The 16,217-nt window shown below is 49.7% G+C and overlaps 1 protein-coding gene across 3 annotated transcripts in view; it reads right to left on the reverse strand.

Annotated features, from left to right (window-relative positions):
- The window catches only part of LOC132393023 (pleckstrin homology-like domain family B member 2), a 414,321-nt gene that overhangs the window by 235,851 nt on the left and 162,253 nt on the right, over positions 1-16,217 (reverse strand). The window lies entirely within an intron of this gene.

Consider the following 16,217-nt stretch of genomic DNA (forward strand, 5'->3'; position numbering starts at 1 on the left):
GATTCACCCCCATGCCAGCCTTCACACATCATGTGGGGGGGGGCAGGAGGAGCTGATTCACCCCCATGCCAGCCTTCACACATCACTCGGGAGTGGAAGAGCTGATTCACCCCCATGCCAGGCTTCACACATCACGTGGGGGGGGCAGGAGGAGCTGATTCACCCCCATGCCAGCCTTCACACATCACGTGGGGGGGGGGCAAGAGGAGCTGATTCACCCCCATGCCAGCCTTCACACATCATGTGGGGGGGGCAGGAGGAGCTGATTCACCCCCATGCCAGCCTTCACACATCACTCGGGAGTGGAGGAGCTGATTCACCCCCATGCCAGCCTTCACACATCACTCGGGAGTGGAGGAGCTGATTCACCCCCATGCCAGCCTTCACACATCACGTGGGGGGGGGGGGCAAGAGGAGCTGATTCAACCCCATGCCAGCCTTCACACATCACGTGGGGGGGGGGCAGGAGGAGCTGATTCACCTCCATGCCAGCCTTCACACATCATGTGGGGGGGGCAGGAGGAGCTGATTCACCCCCATGCCAGCCTTCACACATCACTCGGGAGTGGAGGAGCTGATTCACCCCCATGCCAGCCTTCACACATCATGTGGGGGGGGGCAGGAGGAGCTGATTCACCCCCATGCCAGCCTTCACACATCATGTGGGGGGGCAGGAGGAGCTGATTCACCCCCATGCCAGGCTTCACACATCATGTGGGGGGGGGCAGGAGGAGCTGATTCACCCCCATGCCAGCCTTCACACATCACGTGGGGGGACAGGAGGAGCTGATTCACCCCCATGCCAGCCTTCACACATCACGTGGGGAGGCAAGAGGAGCTGATTCACCCCCATGCCAGCCTTCACACATCATGTGGGGGGGCAAGAGGAGCTGATTCACCCCCATGCCAGCCTTCACACATCACGTGGGGGGACAGGAGGAGCTGATTCACCCCCATGCCAGCCTTCACACATCATGTGGGGGGGCAGGAGGAGCTGATTCACCCCCATGCCAGCCTTCACACCTCATGTGGGGGAGCAGGTGGAGCTGATTCACCCCCATGCCAGCCTTCACACATCATGTGGGGGGGCAGGAGGAGCTGATTCACCCCCATGCCAGGCTTCACACATCATGTGGGGGGACAGGAGGAGCTGATTCACCCCCATGCCAGCCTTCACACCTCATGTGGGGGAGCAGGTGGAGCTGATTCACCCCCATGCCAGCCTTCACACATCACACAGGGGAGCAGGTGGAGCTGATTCACCCCCATGCCAGCCTTCACACATCATGTGGGGGGGCAGGAGGGGCTGATTCACCCCCATGCCAGGCTTCACACATCATGCTGGGGTGCAGGAGGAGCTGATTCACCCCCATGCCAGGCTTCACACATCATGTGGGGGGGCAAGAGGAGCTGATTCACCCCCATGCCAGCCTTCACACATCACACAGGGGAGCAGGTGGAGCTGACTCGCAACTACACACACGCAGGATCCTGAGGCCATCTTACAACTCAGAGTAAAGTCAAGCACAGTGTGGTCACAGGGCAATGAAAAGCTTGCTTCCAGTTGCACCACAGGCATATAGGTTTAGACAAAACAGAGAATATAATTTGTAGCAAACACGAGGAAATCTGCAGATGCTGGAAATTCAAACAACAACACACACAAAATGCTGGTGGAACACAGCAGGCCAGGCAGCATCAATAGGGAGAAGCACTGTCGACGTTTTGGACTGAGACCCTTCATCAGGACAGAAATATAATTTGTAGAACATAATACTATTTGATAAAATTATATTAGGCAGTGAGAAATGAAAGTATAAAAGATGATGCAAGAACAAGACATTAACTTAACAAGTAAGAAGAGTTTCAGACAAGCTGTTAGCTGCTCCAGCTGAAGCAGCGTAGGGTCATGCAGATTGGTTCATGACGCTGATGTTTGTTGGATAGCAGCAACCCTTGAACCCGGAGGTGTGGAGCAGTTCAAACTTCAATAGCTCCTGCATGACGGTAACAGCGAGAAGGATACATGACCCAGTGGAGATCCTTGATGGTAGATGGCAGCGCTTCCTGTAATGGTGAGGAAGCTTCTGCCCATGACAGATCAATCTCCGCAGCCTCTTGTGTTTTTGTGCATTGGAATTGTCAAACCAGGCTATGATGAAACCAATCAGAATACTTCCAGCAGTTTGTTAGAGAGTTCGGGACATGCCAAATCTCTTGGAGCTTCTTAGACAGTAGAGGAGCTGCTGAGCCTTCATGGTGATTGCAGACATGTTCCAGAGCCAGGGTGGCTCATCTGAGATGTTAACCCAAGTCTCTCCAACTCCACACAAACGAGGACAAACACCAGACTTGTTTCCAGCGAGGTTGTGGTACTCAGTCGGTGAACATGGAGTACCTTACTGTCGCTGAAGCAGCAAGCCTAACGTTGACATCTCCCGAGTGATGTACAGGACCAAGGAATTTTAGATACACAAGATTTGCTGGAAATGTGCCACCAAATACTGGGAAGGGTAGAGCCTGCGATTTTGCAGATTTCAATGCTGGAGGATCTGGATCTGAAGAAATTCTCACATGATGCAGATGGGTTTCAGACCAACCTTTTGTAGATTTTTACTCCAAGCCAACTACATGAAAGCTCGAGTTTATTTTCAACCTCCACATTTATTTTTTCAGCTGTTCCCACAAATGTGGTACTCTGATCTGCAATGTCCGGCGAGGGAATGTTTTTAGAATTCCAGTGAGAGTGGCAGGAAGGGCAGCTGACAAGTTATACTCAGACACATTGCTCAGGGCCAAATCATTTACCTCACTAATTTCATCTCAAATTCACAAAGTCATTGAAACAAGGGTCCAGTGTCAAATGAAAATGAATGGAAGGTAATTACTTATGATATTCTTACTCAATAATAATGTTCAGATACTCTACGCTTTAAATCCCATTTCTTTTGGTGTTGCAGTTAGGGGCAGTATTTAAGTTAATTCAGTTACAGGGTGGAGGAAGTAACCTGAGGGCACATGGGAGGCGAGAGGGAGGGAGAGGAGAGAAGAGAAATACAGCAATTGGTTTTTCCAAAGCTGGCTTGCACCTCTTGGCAACGTGATCTCAGCAGTGCCAGCAGACTAGCATCTGAGCAGTACTGGAACAGGAGAGAGGCCTCATGAGAATACCAGGTATCTTTACCGGGGGAGGGCATGGGTACAGTCAGATCAGCAGATCACCCTACACACACACACACACACACCTTTCACAGTATCTGTGCACAGCACCACTACAACAGTTTCACATTAAGCTTCACTTTGAGGTACAGGCAACAGCACAACCTAAGAAGACACAAGAGACTGCAGATGGAACATCTATAGGGTTTTGACCTAATTCCTTTTGCCCAAGATGCTGCTCAACCTACTGAAATGCACAATCAAAGGAATTGCTCGATCTTTGCTGATGTTGGACGGTGGGAGATTTCTGTCTCTCAGACACAGTCCCACACCTTACCCTCCTTCTTGTCTGCAGTAGTTCTCAGATCCTTCTGTATCTTTGTGCCTGCTCCTGGAATGGTGCAGAAAAGCTTGTTCAGGTCTTGAGCCTCTGTCCACAAGACAGGCTCATGCTGAGATGTTACCTCCTACCGAGGCTCACATCTCCCATTACACACTCTTCCTACCGAGGCTCACACCTCCCATTACACACTCTTCCTGCCGAGGCTCACACCTCCCATTACACACTCTTCCTACCGAGGCTCACACCTCCCATTACACACTCTTCCTGCCGAGGCTCACACCTCCCATTACACACTCTTCCTACCGAGGCTCACACCTCCCATTACACACTCTTCCTGCCGAGGCTCACACCTCCCATTACACACTCTTCCTACCGAGGCTCACACCTCCCATTACACACTCTTCCTGCCGAGGCTCACACCTCCCATTACACACTCTTCCTGCCGAGGCTCACACCTCCCATTACACACTCTTCCTGCCGAGGCTCACACCTCCCATTACACACTCTTCCTGCCGAGGCTCACACCTCCCATTACACACTCTTCCTACCGAGGCTCACACCTCCCATTACACACTCTTCCTGCCGAGGCTCACACCTCCCATTACACACTCTTCCTACCGAGGCTCACACCTCCCATTACACACTCTTCCTGCCGAGGCTCACACCTCCCATTACACACTCTTCCTACCGAGGCTCACACCTCCCATTACACACTCTTCCTGCCGAGGCTCACACCTCCCATTACACACTCTTCCTGCCGAGGCTCACACCTCCCATTACACACTCTTCCTGCCGAGGCTCACACCTCCCATTACACACTCTTCCTGCCGAGGCTCACACCTCCCATTACACACTCTTCCTACCGAGGCTCACACCTCCCATTACACACTCTTCCTGCCGAGGCTCACACCTCCCATTACACACTCTTCCTACCGAGGCTCACAGCTCCCATTACACACTCTTCCTGCCGAGGCTCACACCTCCCATTACACACTCTTCCTGCCGAGGCTCACACCTCCCATTACACACTCTTCCTGCCGAGGCTCACACCTTCCATTACACACTCCTCCTACCAAAGGCTCACACCTCCCATTACACACTCTTCCCACCGAGGCTCACACCTCCCATTACACACTCCTCCTACCAAGGCTCACACCTCCCATTACACACTCCTCCTACCAAGGCTCACACCTCCCATTACACACTCTTCCTGCCGAGGCTCACACCTCCCATTACACACTCTTCCTGCCGAGGCTCACACCTCCCATTACACACTCTTCCTACCGAGGCTCACACCTCCCATTACACACTCTTCCTGCCGAGGCTCACACCTCCCATTACACACTCTTCCTGCCGAGGCTCACACCTTCCATTACACACTCCTCCTACCAAAGGCTCACACCTCCCATTACACTCTCTTCCTACCGAGGCTCACACCTCCCATTACACACTCCTCCTACCAAGGCTCACACCTCCCATTACACACTCCTCCTACCAAGGCTCACACCTCCCATTACACACTCCTCCTACCAAGGCTCACACCTCCCATTACACACTCTTCCTGCCGAGACTCACACTTCCCATTACACACTCTTCCTGCCGAGACTCACACCTCCCATTACACACTCCTCCTACCGAGGCTCACACCTCCCATTACACACTCTTCCTGCCGAGGCTCACACCTCCCATTACACACTCTTCCTGCCGAGGCTCACACCTCCCATTACACACTCCTCCTACCAAAGGCTCACACCTCCCATTACACACTCTTCCTACCGAGGCTCACACCTCCCATTACACACTCCTCCTACCAAGGCTCACACCTCCCATTACACACTCCTCCTACCAAGGCTCACACCTCCCATTACACACTCTTCCAACCGAGGCTCACACTTCCCATTACACACTCTTTCTCCTACCGAGACTCACACTTCCCATTACACACTCTTTCTCCTACCCAGACTCACACTTCCCATTACACATGCTTCCTCCTACCAAGACTCACACCTCCCATTACACACTCTTTCTCCTACCCAGACTCACACTTCCCATTACACATGCTTCCTCCTACCCAGACTCACACTTCCCATTACACACTCTTTCTCCTACCGAGACTCACACTTCCCGTTACACACTCTTTCTCCTACCCAGACTTACACCTCCCATTACACACTCTTCCTCCTACCGAGACTCACACCTCCCATTACACACTCTTTCTCCTACCCAGACTCACACTTCCCATTACACACTCTTCCTCCTACCGAGACTCACACCTCCCATTACACACTCTTTCTCCTACCCAGACTCACACTTCCCATTACACACTCTTCCTCCTACCCAGACTCACACTTCCCATTACACATGCTTCCTCCTACCGAGACTCACACCTCCCGTTATACATTATATATAGGAGCTTAGGAGGAACGATGGCACCTAACGGCAACTCCTTTGCTTGCATCTTCGGTAACAGCTCTATTTTCATTTTTAATATTTTTATTTTTCCCTTTCAGGGTTCTTTTGAAGACCCTGACCTGCAGTTACACACCGGCTTTGCGTGCTCTTTGTGGGAATGGGACCCATTCTCAGGGTTCCACGACTGGCCGCTATTCGACATGCCAGGGGTTTGGCCTGAGAATCTCAATCGTGTTCAGCAGCTTAAGATATTGGGACTCTGGAGACAGGAGGATCGAGGGTCAGTGTCACGGCCAGAGACTCGAATGTCGTCGGGGAGGCTGGGAAATCTTTCACTGTAGGCCCGAAGACCCGAGGTCTTTGCGATCTTTGGACACAGAGCTTGAAAAAAGCGACGAAATGGACTTTTAAGATCATAAACCAGCGGGTTGTTGTTATGTCTCCTGCCCGCTGTGAAAATGGGGAACACCTCCCTCTCTCTTGCCTGGGAGAGGGAGAACCTGTGGTTTGTCAAATGTCCGATGAAATGCAAAGCTTTTAGGGTAACTTTGGTCTGTGTCTGTGCTATTGTTTAGTATGTGCACGGGCTCGGTGATGGTACCAATGTGCTTTTATTTTTGCCGGTGGCGGAGGGGGATCGTTGCTCGCTGCCGCTTATGCATGGGAGTGGGGAGCTGGGTGAGGGGGCCTTTGGGGGTTCTCATGTTTAACTCTCATTTATTCTTTGGGGCACTTCTCTGTTTTCGTGGATGTTTGTGAAGAAAAAGCATTTCAGGATGTATATTGTATACATTTCTCTGATATTAAATTTGACCTTTGAACCTTAGAATACAGGTCTGAAAGTGCTATATTTGAATACACACAGTATACAGAATAAGGTAGATGATCCTGTAGTGCATTTAGAGATCGGCAGGTATGATGTTGTGGGCATCACTCAGTCGTGGCTGAAAGAAGATCATAGTTGGCAGCTTAACATCCAAGAATACTCATTGTATAGAAAGGACAGGCAGGTAAGCAGAGGGGGTGGCATAGCTCTGTTGGTAAAAATGAAATAAACTCCTTAGAAAGAGGTGACATTGGATCAGAAGATGGAGAACTCTTGTGGGTAGAGTTAAGAAACTGCAAGGGTAAACAGATCCTGATGGAAGTTAGATATAGGCCTCTGAACAGTGGTCAGGATGTGGGGAATAAATTGCAACGGGAGACAGAAAAGGCATATAAAAAGGGGCAATGTTAAGATAGTCATGGGGAATTTCAATATGCAGGCAGATTGGGAAAATCAGGTTGGTGCTAGATCCCAAGAAGGGAATTTGTAGAATGCCTACAAGATGGCTTTTTTAAAGCAACTTGCTGTTGAGCTAGGGAAAATGTAATTCAATATTGGATGCCGTGTAATGAACCAGATTTGTTTAGGGAGCTTAAGGAAAAGGAACCCTTAGGAAGAATGAGCATAATATGATAGAATTAATCCTGCAATTTGAGAGGGAAAAGCTGAAGTCAAATGTGTCATTACAGTAGAGTAAAGGAAACTACAGAGGCATGAGAGAGGAGCTGGCCACGGTTGACTGGAAGATTGACATGCACCGATGGTTGGTGATTCTGGGAGCAAATCAGAAGGTGCCAGATAGATACATGCAAAAACAAAGTATTCTAAAAGGAGGATGAATTAACTGTGGCTGACGAGGGAAGTCTAAGACAGCATAAAAACAAAAGAGAAGGCATACAATATAGTAAAATTTAGTGGGACACTAGGGGTTTGGGAAGCTTTTAAAAACCAACAAAAGATAACTATAAAGACAATAATGGGAGAAAAGATGAAATATGAAGGTGAGCTAGCCAATAATATAAAAGAGGATACCAAAATATTTTCAGATATATAAAGAGTAAAAGAGGGGATATCGGACTCTAGAGAGGAAGCGATGGATGGCAAAGAAATGGCAGATGAACTGAATAAGTATTTTGCATCATTCGCCACTGTGGAAGGCAATAGAAGTATGCCAGAAATTCCCTAGTGTCAGGGGTCAGAAGTGAGTGTAGTCGCTATTACTAAGGAGAAGGTGCTGGGGAAACTGAAAGATCTGAAGGTAAATAAGTCACCTGGACCAGATAGATTACACCTCAGGGTTCTGAAAAGAGGTAACTGAGGAAATTGATAATGATCTTTTAAGAATCACTAAAATCTGGAATGGTTTCTGAGGACTGGGAAATTGCAAATGTCACTCTATTCATTAAGAAGGGAGGGAGGCAAAAGACATGAAATTATAGGCCAGTTAGCCTGACTTCAGTGATGCTGGAATGCATTACTTAGGGTGAGATTTCAGAGTACTTGGAAGCACATGATAAAATAGGTTGAAGTCAGCATGCTTTCCTTAAGGGAAATTATGCCTGACAAATCTTTTGAGGAAATAACAGGCAGGACAGACAAAGGAAAGTCAGTAGATGTTGTTTACTTGGATTTTCAAAAGGTCTTTGATAAGGCACCAGACATAAGGCAGCTAAATAAGAGGCCATGGAAGATACTAACATGAGTAGAAAATTGGCTGTCTGGCAGAAGGCAAAGAATGGGAATAAAGAGGGACTTGCTTGGTTGGCTATTGGTGACCAATAGTGTTGTGCAATGGTCAGTGTCAGGACCAATTCTCTTCATGCTATAGGTCAACGATTTAAATGACAGAATTGATGGCTTTGTGGCCAGATTTGTGGATGATACAAAGACTGGTGGAGGGGCAGATGGTGCTGAGAAAGAGAATCTGGAGAAGAACTTAGATAGATTAGGAAAATGGGTAGATGGAATATGGTGTAGGTAAGCGTATAATCGTGGGATAAAGGTGTAGGCTATTTTCTAAATGGAGAGAAAATTCAGAAATCAGAGGTGCAAAGTGAATTGGGAGTTCTTGTGCAGGATTCCCTAATGTAGTGGTCACCAACCCATCGATCGCGATTGACTGGTCAATCTTTGAGACTTTTCCAGGAGATCTCAAAAAAAATGAACAATAAATATACAAATACTGTTGAGAGATTGTTTCTGGGTTGTGGGGTTTCTGTTCCATTCTTCCTGCCCAGTGTGCATGCATATAGCTCCCCGCTCTGCAGTACACAGTGGTCCCCAGCCACCGGGCCGTGAGGAAACGATATGAGTCTGCTGCACCTTTCCTCATTCCCTGTTAGCCCACTGTTGAACTTGAGCGCCCTTGAGGTCTTCAGTCACCTAAACACAGTGACACCCTCGCGCCAGGGATCACTGGTTGGCCTCGGGTAACCGGCCGCCTCGTACGGCCAGCGGGAAGTGCCGTTGCTACCGGCCTGGAGCACGGACAGATGGGTGCCACCTCTAAACCTGTTTACCACACCAAATGTTCATGGGGAACCCTGTGCTAAAGTATTCTCAGACGACCTAATTTGGTCTCAGGGTGTCATAAGTAACAGAGCAACTACCTCCCTGCGATCTCCTGAAACAAACTTCTGTCAGCCGACAGATCCTACAAGGGGGTGGGGGGGGGGGGGCGGGCGCACGTCCTGTCACACTCCTCACTCTGTCGGTCGCTGTGACCACCGCAGCCCCAGCGCGGGGACTTCCGGCCCTGACCTTGTCCTCGCACGTCACCCACAACCAGCCGCACCTGGCCAAGGCGTCTGGCGACGGGCGGCGGGAGGCTGAGTTCGGGCCCAGAGGCTGTCTAATGAGGCAATGAAGCCCTCAAACTACTTCGGTACCTTGAGTCCAAGCACCCTGTACTTAAAGACAAACCTGTTGAGTTTTCTGAGTGGAAGAAAACGTGAGCAAGCGGAACAGAAGCTAAGTGCTGAGAGCCGTGAAAACTAAATTGCGGAATAGACTGGACATAAGGAATCTGCTTCGAGTATCGCTGTATTCCGGTCATGTTTAACCACCCCCCCACCCCCCCACCGTCCGCAAGAATATCGTCAATATTAAAACAGTCCGCCGTGCAAGAAAGGGTGGTATCCCCAGTGTACATACATTATTTCTACTTCCCAGTTCTGGGGTTTTACTTCCGGTCTTTTCTGCCCGGTGCGTGTGACTAATCGATTTAGTCGGTCGATCTTGCCTTTCACTAAGGCCGAGGTAAGGGAACTTGGGCTTAAAAAGGTTGGTGACCACTACCCTAATGGTTAATTTGTAGGTTGAGTCGGTAGTATGGAAGACAAATGCAATGTTGACAATCATTTTGAGAGGACTAGAATATAAAAGGGAAGGTGTAACATTAAGGTTTTACAAAGCACGGACAAAATGCAGTTGGAGTTTTGTGAGCAGTTTTGGACCCCTTATCTAAGAAAGAATGTGCTGGTATTGGAGAGAGTCCACTGGAGATTCATAAGAATGATCCTGGGAATGAAAGGGTTAATGTGTGAAGGAGTGAGGGATCTCATTGAAATCTATCAAGCACTGAAAGGCCTAGATAGAGTGGACCTAGGAAGGATGTTTCCTATTGTGGCTGAGTCTAGAACCAGAGAGCACAGCCTCAGAATAGAAGGAAGCTCCTTTAGAACCGAGATGAGAAGGAGCTTCTTTAATCAGAGTCAAGTCAAGTCAAGTTTATTGTCATTATGACCATAAACTGCTGGCACAGTACACAGTAAAAACGAAACAACGTTCCTCCAGGACCATGGTGATACATGAAACAACACAAAACTACACGAGACTATGTGAGACAGCACAAGGCTACACTAGACTATGCAAAACAACATAAAAACTACACTGGACTACAGACCTGCACAGAACTACATAAAGTGCACAAATCAGTGCAGGGCAGTACAATAATTGCAGGTCGTGAATCTGTGGAATCCATTGCCATAGATGGCTGCATAGACCATCTCATTGGGTATACGTAAAGCACAGGTTTATAGGTTTTGATTAGTAAAGGTGTCAAAGGTTATGGAGAGAAGGCAGGACAATAGGACTGAGAGAAATGGAACAGCAATGATGGGATGGCAGAGCAGACTTGATGGGCCAAATGGCCGAATTCCGCTCTGTGATTCTTTTTACGTTAATAGTCAATGATTTGGATGTTGGAATTGACAGCTTTGTTGCAAAGTTTGCAGACGATATGAAGATAGGTGGAGGGGCAGGTAGCTTTGAGGAAGTAGAGAGGCTACAGAAGGACAGACAGATTAGGAGAATGGGCAGAGAAATGGCAGATGGAATACAGTGTTTGGATGGAGGTGTATGGTCATGCACTTTGGTGAAAGAAATGAAAGGCTTGACTATTTTCTAAATGGAGAGAAAATACAAAAAAACGGAAGCACTTGGGAGTCCTTGTGCAGGAATCCCTGAAGGTTAATAATTAGCAGGTCGGCTCTGTGGTGAGGAAAGCAAATGTGATGTTAGCATACATTTCAGGAGGACTAGAATATAGAAGAAAGGATGTAATGTTGAAACTTTATAAAGCACTGGTGAGGCCTCACTTGGAGTATTGTGAGCAGTTTTGGGCCCCTTATCTAAGAAAGCATGTACTCAAACTGGAGAGGGTTCAAAGGAGGTTCACAAAAATGATTCCAGGATTGAATGTCTTGTCATATGAAAAGTGTTTGATGGTTCTGGGCTTGTATTCACTGAATTCAGAAGAATGGGGAGTGACCTCATTGAAACCTATCAAGTGGTTTGATAGAGCCTTGATAGAGTAGATGTGGAGAGGGATGTGGGACAGTGTAAGACCAGAGGACACGGACCCAGAATAGAGAGGTGTCCTTTTAGAATGGAGTAGAGGAGGAATTTCTTTAGCCAGACAGTACTGAATCTGTGGAATTTGTTGTCACCAGTAGATGCGGAGGCCAAGTCTGTAAGGTAGAGCTTGACAGATTCTTGATTCCTATGGGCAATGTAGACTCCACCTCTGAACTAGTTTGATTTTCAATAATGTTTCCATCTGCTGACAGCATGTGCAGTACAGATTCAGCCTCCCACATGTACAATTATTCACTGGACTACATACTGCTTCCTGTAGAAATACCATTATAGACTAACCATTATAGTTCTAATTACCAAGCTTCATAACCTGGGTCTGCAACTGACCCCTCACCTTCCTTACCAGCAGACGGCAGTCTGTATGGGTCAGTATTAATATATTCAGCTTGCTGACAATTAACACCTGTGCAACCTAGTGATGCCTGCTCAGGTGTCAACATCTTGGAGATCCGTACTGAGCCCAACACATTGATGCAATCATGAAGGCGGCACGCCAGCTGTTTTAACTTTGTTAGGAGTTTGAAAGGATATCGCATGTCACCAAAAGATCTTGCAGATATTTTTGGGTGTGTGGAAGCATTTTGACTGGTTGTATCACAGACTGGTGCAATCACAAGAGCCTACAGCTGGTTGTAGACCCAGCCAGCTCCATCACGTGCAGAACCCTCCCCACCACCAAGAACACCATCTAAAGGCAGCGTTTGTCACTAAAGGCCCTCAGCATTTGGGACATGCCCCCTCCTCATTACTATTAACAGCGAGGAGGGACAGAAAACTGAAGAGCCAAACTCAGCTTCTTCTCCTCTATCATCAAAGTTGTGAATGGAATATGAACTTATAAACAACATCTCATTGATCATTTTTGTACAGATTTATCTATTTTTGTAATTTGTGGTATTTTTATGCATTGTATTGCTTCTATATAACAACAGATTTAATGTAATTAAGTGAGTGATAATAAAGGTATATCAATTATAGACAGAGACACCCAATGAAGAGTATACTTCCTGTCTCAGATTCCTAACGGCGAAACTACCACTTGACAGTATTCATATCCAGCTGTCCAATGAAGAGCCCACTACCTGCAAAACCACGTCCAAAAGCCACTCGCATTTCTACTATAGGCCCTAACAATAATGGCCCCTGGACTCCTTCCTCCCTCGGACACACCGGGACCCTGGGACACACAAAGCACAGTCCCTCATGTTGATATCGACACTTGCTGGCGACAGCTCGTCCTCTGGAACTAGATTGAATCACAGAACTGTAGCTTCTACCAGGAGACACACACAAGGCACAATCCCTCGCCAGGTGTCCGGAGGCAACCAGCTGGCTGAGACGACTTACAACAGAAACTGTACTTGCAGCCAGCAGGACAACCCAGAGGCGACATTACTGCTGTCATGTAAATTCTCATATGACACTACCCCCAGTACACGTGTACAGTGCAGATACTACATATTACCGACATGTGTAGGGCAAAAGAGGCGACTGCATGCACTGCATGCTGGGTATGCAAGGCCCAGGTTAAATCTACAGCTGATTTTAGTGAGGTCTGTTCATTAGCAATAGTTAACAGTAATGAGAGGGCCAAGATCTAGATCAAAGCAGACTGGTCAGTCCAGAATATTATGCAGAGCTAATTATACTAATGGAAGGCTTACTAAAGTAGTGTACACTACCGACACAAAACCAGCTCTCTCCATATTCATGGTCCTGTCGCAGGACGGCTCTAATGCCCCACTCGAGTCAACGCCACCGCCACCCCAGGCAACATATTCCAGGAACTCACCACCCTGTGTAAAAAACACCTGCCCTGTCTATTTAAATGCCTGCCCTCTAGTGTTAGATTTTTTGACACTGGGAAAAGAGATTCTGAGTATCAACCCTCTCCATCCCTTTCATTATTTTATAAACTCAGCCTCCACTGCTCCGGGAAACACAAGCCAAGTTCGTCCAAGCTGTCCTCAGGGCTCATACACTCACATCCAGGTGAACCTCTCCTGCAGCCATCCACCCTGAAAGCATCAATGTCACTCGGTGCACGTATCAAGAGCTCAAAGGACAGTGTTCAGGCTGTTCAATTCCCAAATTCAAGCAAAAAGGGCCAAGTAGGTGTAGAACTCCACTGGTCTGACAGAATCACACCTGCAGATTGTAAGACCATTAGCTTTCATCCTTTCCCATACACCAACATACCTTTAATACATTTTTCAAAATACAAATGTTTCACAGTGCAATGTTTCCAGTACAGAGACAGCTTAAACAAATTGTAGGATCCAGGGTCCCAGTGTGTCAGGGGAGTTAAACAGGGTCTCAGTGTGTCAGGGGAGGGGAACAGGGTCTCAGTGTGTCAGGGGAGTTGAACAGGGTCTCAGTGAGTCAGGGGAGAGGAACAGGGTCCCAGTGTGTCAGGGGAGTTAAACAGGGTCTCAGTGTGTCAGGGGAGAGGAACAGGGTCTCAGTGTGTCAGGGGAGTTAAACAGGGTCTCAGTGTGTCAGGGGAGAGGAACAGGGTCTCAGTGTGTCAGGGGAGGGGAACAGGGTCCCAGCGTGTCAGGGGAGGGGAACAGGGTCAGTGTGTCAGGGGAGGGGAACAGAGTCCCAGTGTGTCAGGGGAGGGGAACAGGGTCTCAGTGTGCCAGGGGAGGGGAACAGGGTCTCAGTGTGTCAGTGGAGAGGAACAGGGTCCCAGTGTGTCAGGGGAGAGGAACAGGGTCTCAGTGTGTCAGGGGAGTTAAACAGGGTCCGAGTGTGTCAGGGGAGAGGAACAGGGTCTCAGTGTGTCAGGGGAGGGGAACAGGGTCACAGTGTGTCAGGGGAGGTAAACAGGGTCCCAGTGTGTCAGGGGAGAGGAACAGGGTCTCAGTGTGTCAGGGGAGGGGAACAGGGTCCCAGTGTGTCAGGGGAGAGGAACAGGGTCCCAGTGTGTCAGGGGAGGGGAACAGGGTCTCAGTGTGTCAAGGGAGGGGAACAGGGTCCCAGCGTGTCAGGGGAGGGGAACAGGGTCAGTGTGTCAGGGGAGGGGAACAGGGTCTCAGTGTGTCAGGGGAGGGGAACAGGGTCCCAGTGTGTCAGGGGAGGGGAACAGGGTCTCAGTGTGTCAGGGGAGGGGAACAGGGTCTCAGTGTGTCGGTGGGGGGAGGGGAACAGGGTCTCAGTGTGTCAGGGGAGAGGAACAGGGTCCCAGTGTGTCAGGGGAGGGGAACAGGGTCTCAGTGTGTCAGGGGAGAGGAACAGGGTCTCAGTGTGTCAGGGGAGGGGAACAGGGTCCCAGTGTGTCAGGGGAGGGGAACAGGGTCCCAGTGTGTCAGGGGAGAGGAACAGGGTCCCAGTGTGTCAGGGGAGAGGAACAGGGTCTCAGTGTGTCAGGGGAGAGGAACAGGGTCCCAGTGTGTCAGGGGAGGGGAACAGGGTCTCAGTGTGACAGGGGAGAGGAACAGGGTCTCAGTGTCAGGGGAGGGGAACAGGGTCTCAGTGTGTCAGGGGACGGGAACAGGGTCTCAGTGTGTCAGAGGGAGTTAAACAGGGTCTCAGTGTGTCAGGGGAGGGGAACAGGGTCTCAGTGTGTCAGGGGAGAGGAACAGGCTCTCAGTGTGTCAGTGGAGAGGAACAGGCTCTCAGTGTGTCAGGGGAGAGGAACAGGCTCTCAGTGTGTCAGGGGAGAGGAACAGGGTCTTAGTGTGTCAGGGGAGTTAAACAGGGTCTCAGTGTGTCAGGGGAGTTAAACAGGGTCTCAGTGTGTCAGCGGAGGGGAACAGGGTCTCAGTGTGTCAGGGGAGAGGAACAGGGTCTCAGTGTGTCAGCGGAGGGGAACAGGGTCTCAGTGTGTCAGGGGAGTTAAACAGGGTCCCAGTGTGTCAGGGGAGTTAAACAGGGTCTCAGTGTGTCAGCGGAGGGGAACAGGGTCTCAGTGTGTCAGGGGAGGGGAACAGGGTCCTAGTGTGTCAGGGGAGAGGAACAGGGTCCCAGTGTGTCAGGGGAGGGGAACAGGGTCTCAGTGTGTCAAGGGAGGGGAACAGGGTCCCAGCGTGTCAGGGGAGGGGAACAGGGTCTCAGTGTGTCGGGGGGGGGAGGGGAACAGGGTCTCAGTGTGTCAGGGGAGAGGAACAGGGTCCCAGTGTGTCAGGGGAGGGGAACAGGGTCTCAGTGTGTCAGGGGAGAGGAACAGGGTCTCAGTGTGTCAGGGGAGGGGAACAGGGTCCCAGTGTGTCAGGGGAGGGGAACAGGGTCTCAGTGTGTCAGGGGAGGGGAACAGGGTCCCAGTGTGTCAGGGGAGAGGAACAGGGTCCCAGTGTGTCAGGGGAGAGGAACAGGGTCTCAGTGTGTCAGGGGAGAGGAACAGGGTTCCAGTGTGTCAGGGGAGGGGAACAGGGTCTCAGTGTGACAGGGGAGAGGAACAGGGTCTCAGTGTGTCAGGGGAGGGGAACAGGGTCTCAGTCTGTCACGTGAGAGGAACAGGGTCTCAGTGTGTCAGGGGACGGGAACAGGGTCTCAGTGTGTCAGAGGGAGTTAAACAGGGTCTCAGTGTGTCAGGGGAGGGGAACAGGGTCTCAGTGTGTCAGGGGAGAGGAACAGGCTCTCAGTGTGTCAGTGGAG

This window comes from Hypanus sabinus, chromosome 4 (genome assembly GCF_030144855.1).
Source record: "Hypanus sabinus isolate sHypSab1 chromosome 4, sHypSab1.hap1, whole genome shotgun sequence".
NCBI lineage: Eukaryota > Metazoa > Chordata > Chondrichthyes > Myliobatiformes > Dasyatidae > Hypanus > Hypanus sabinus.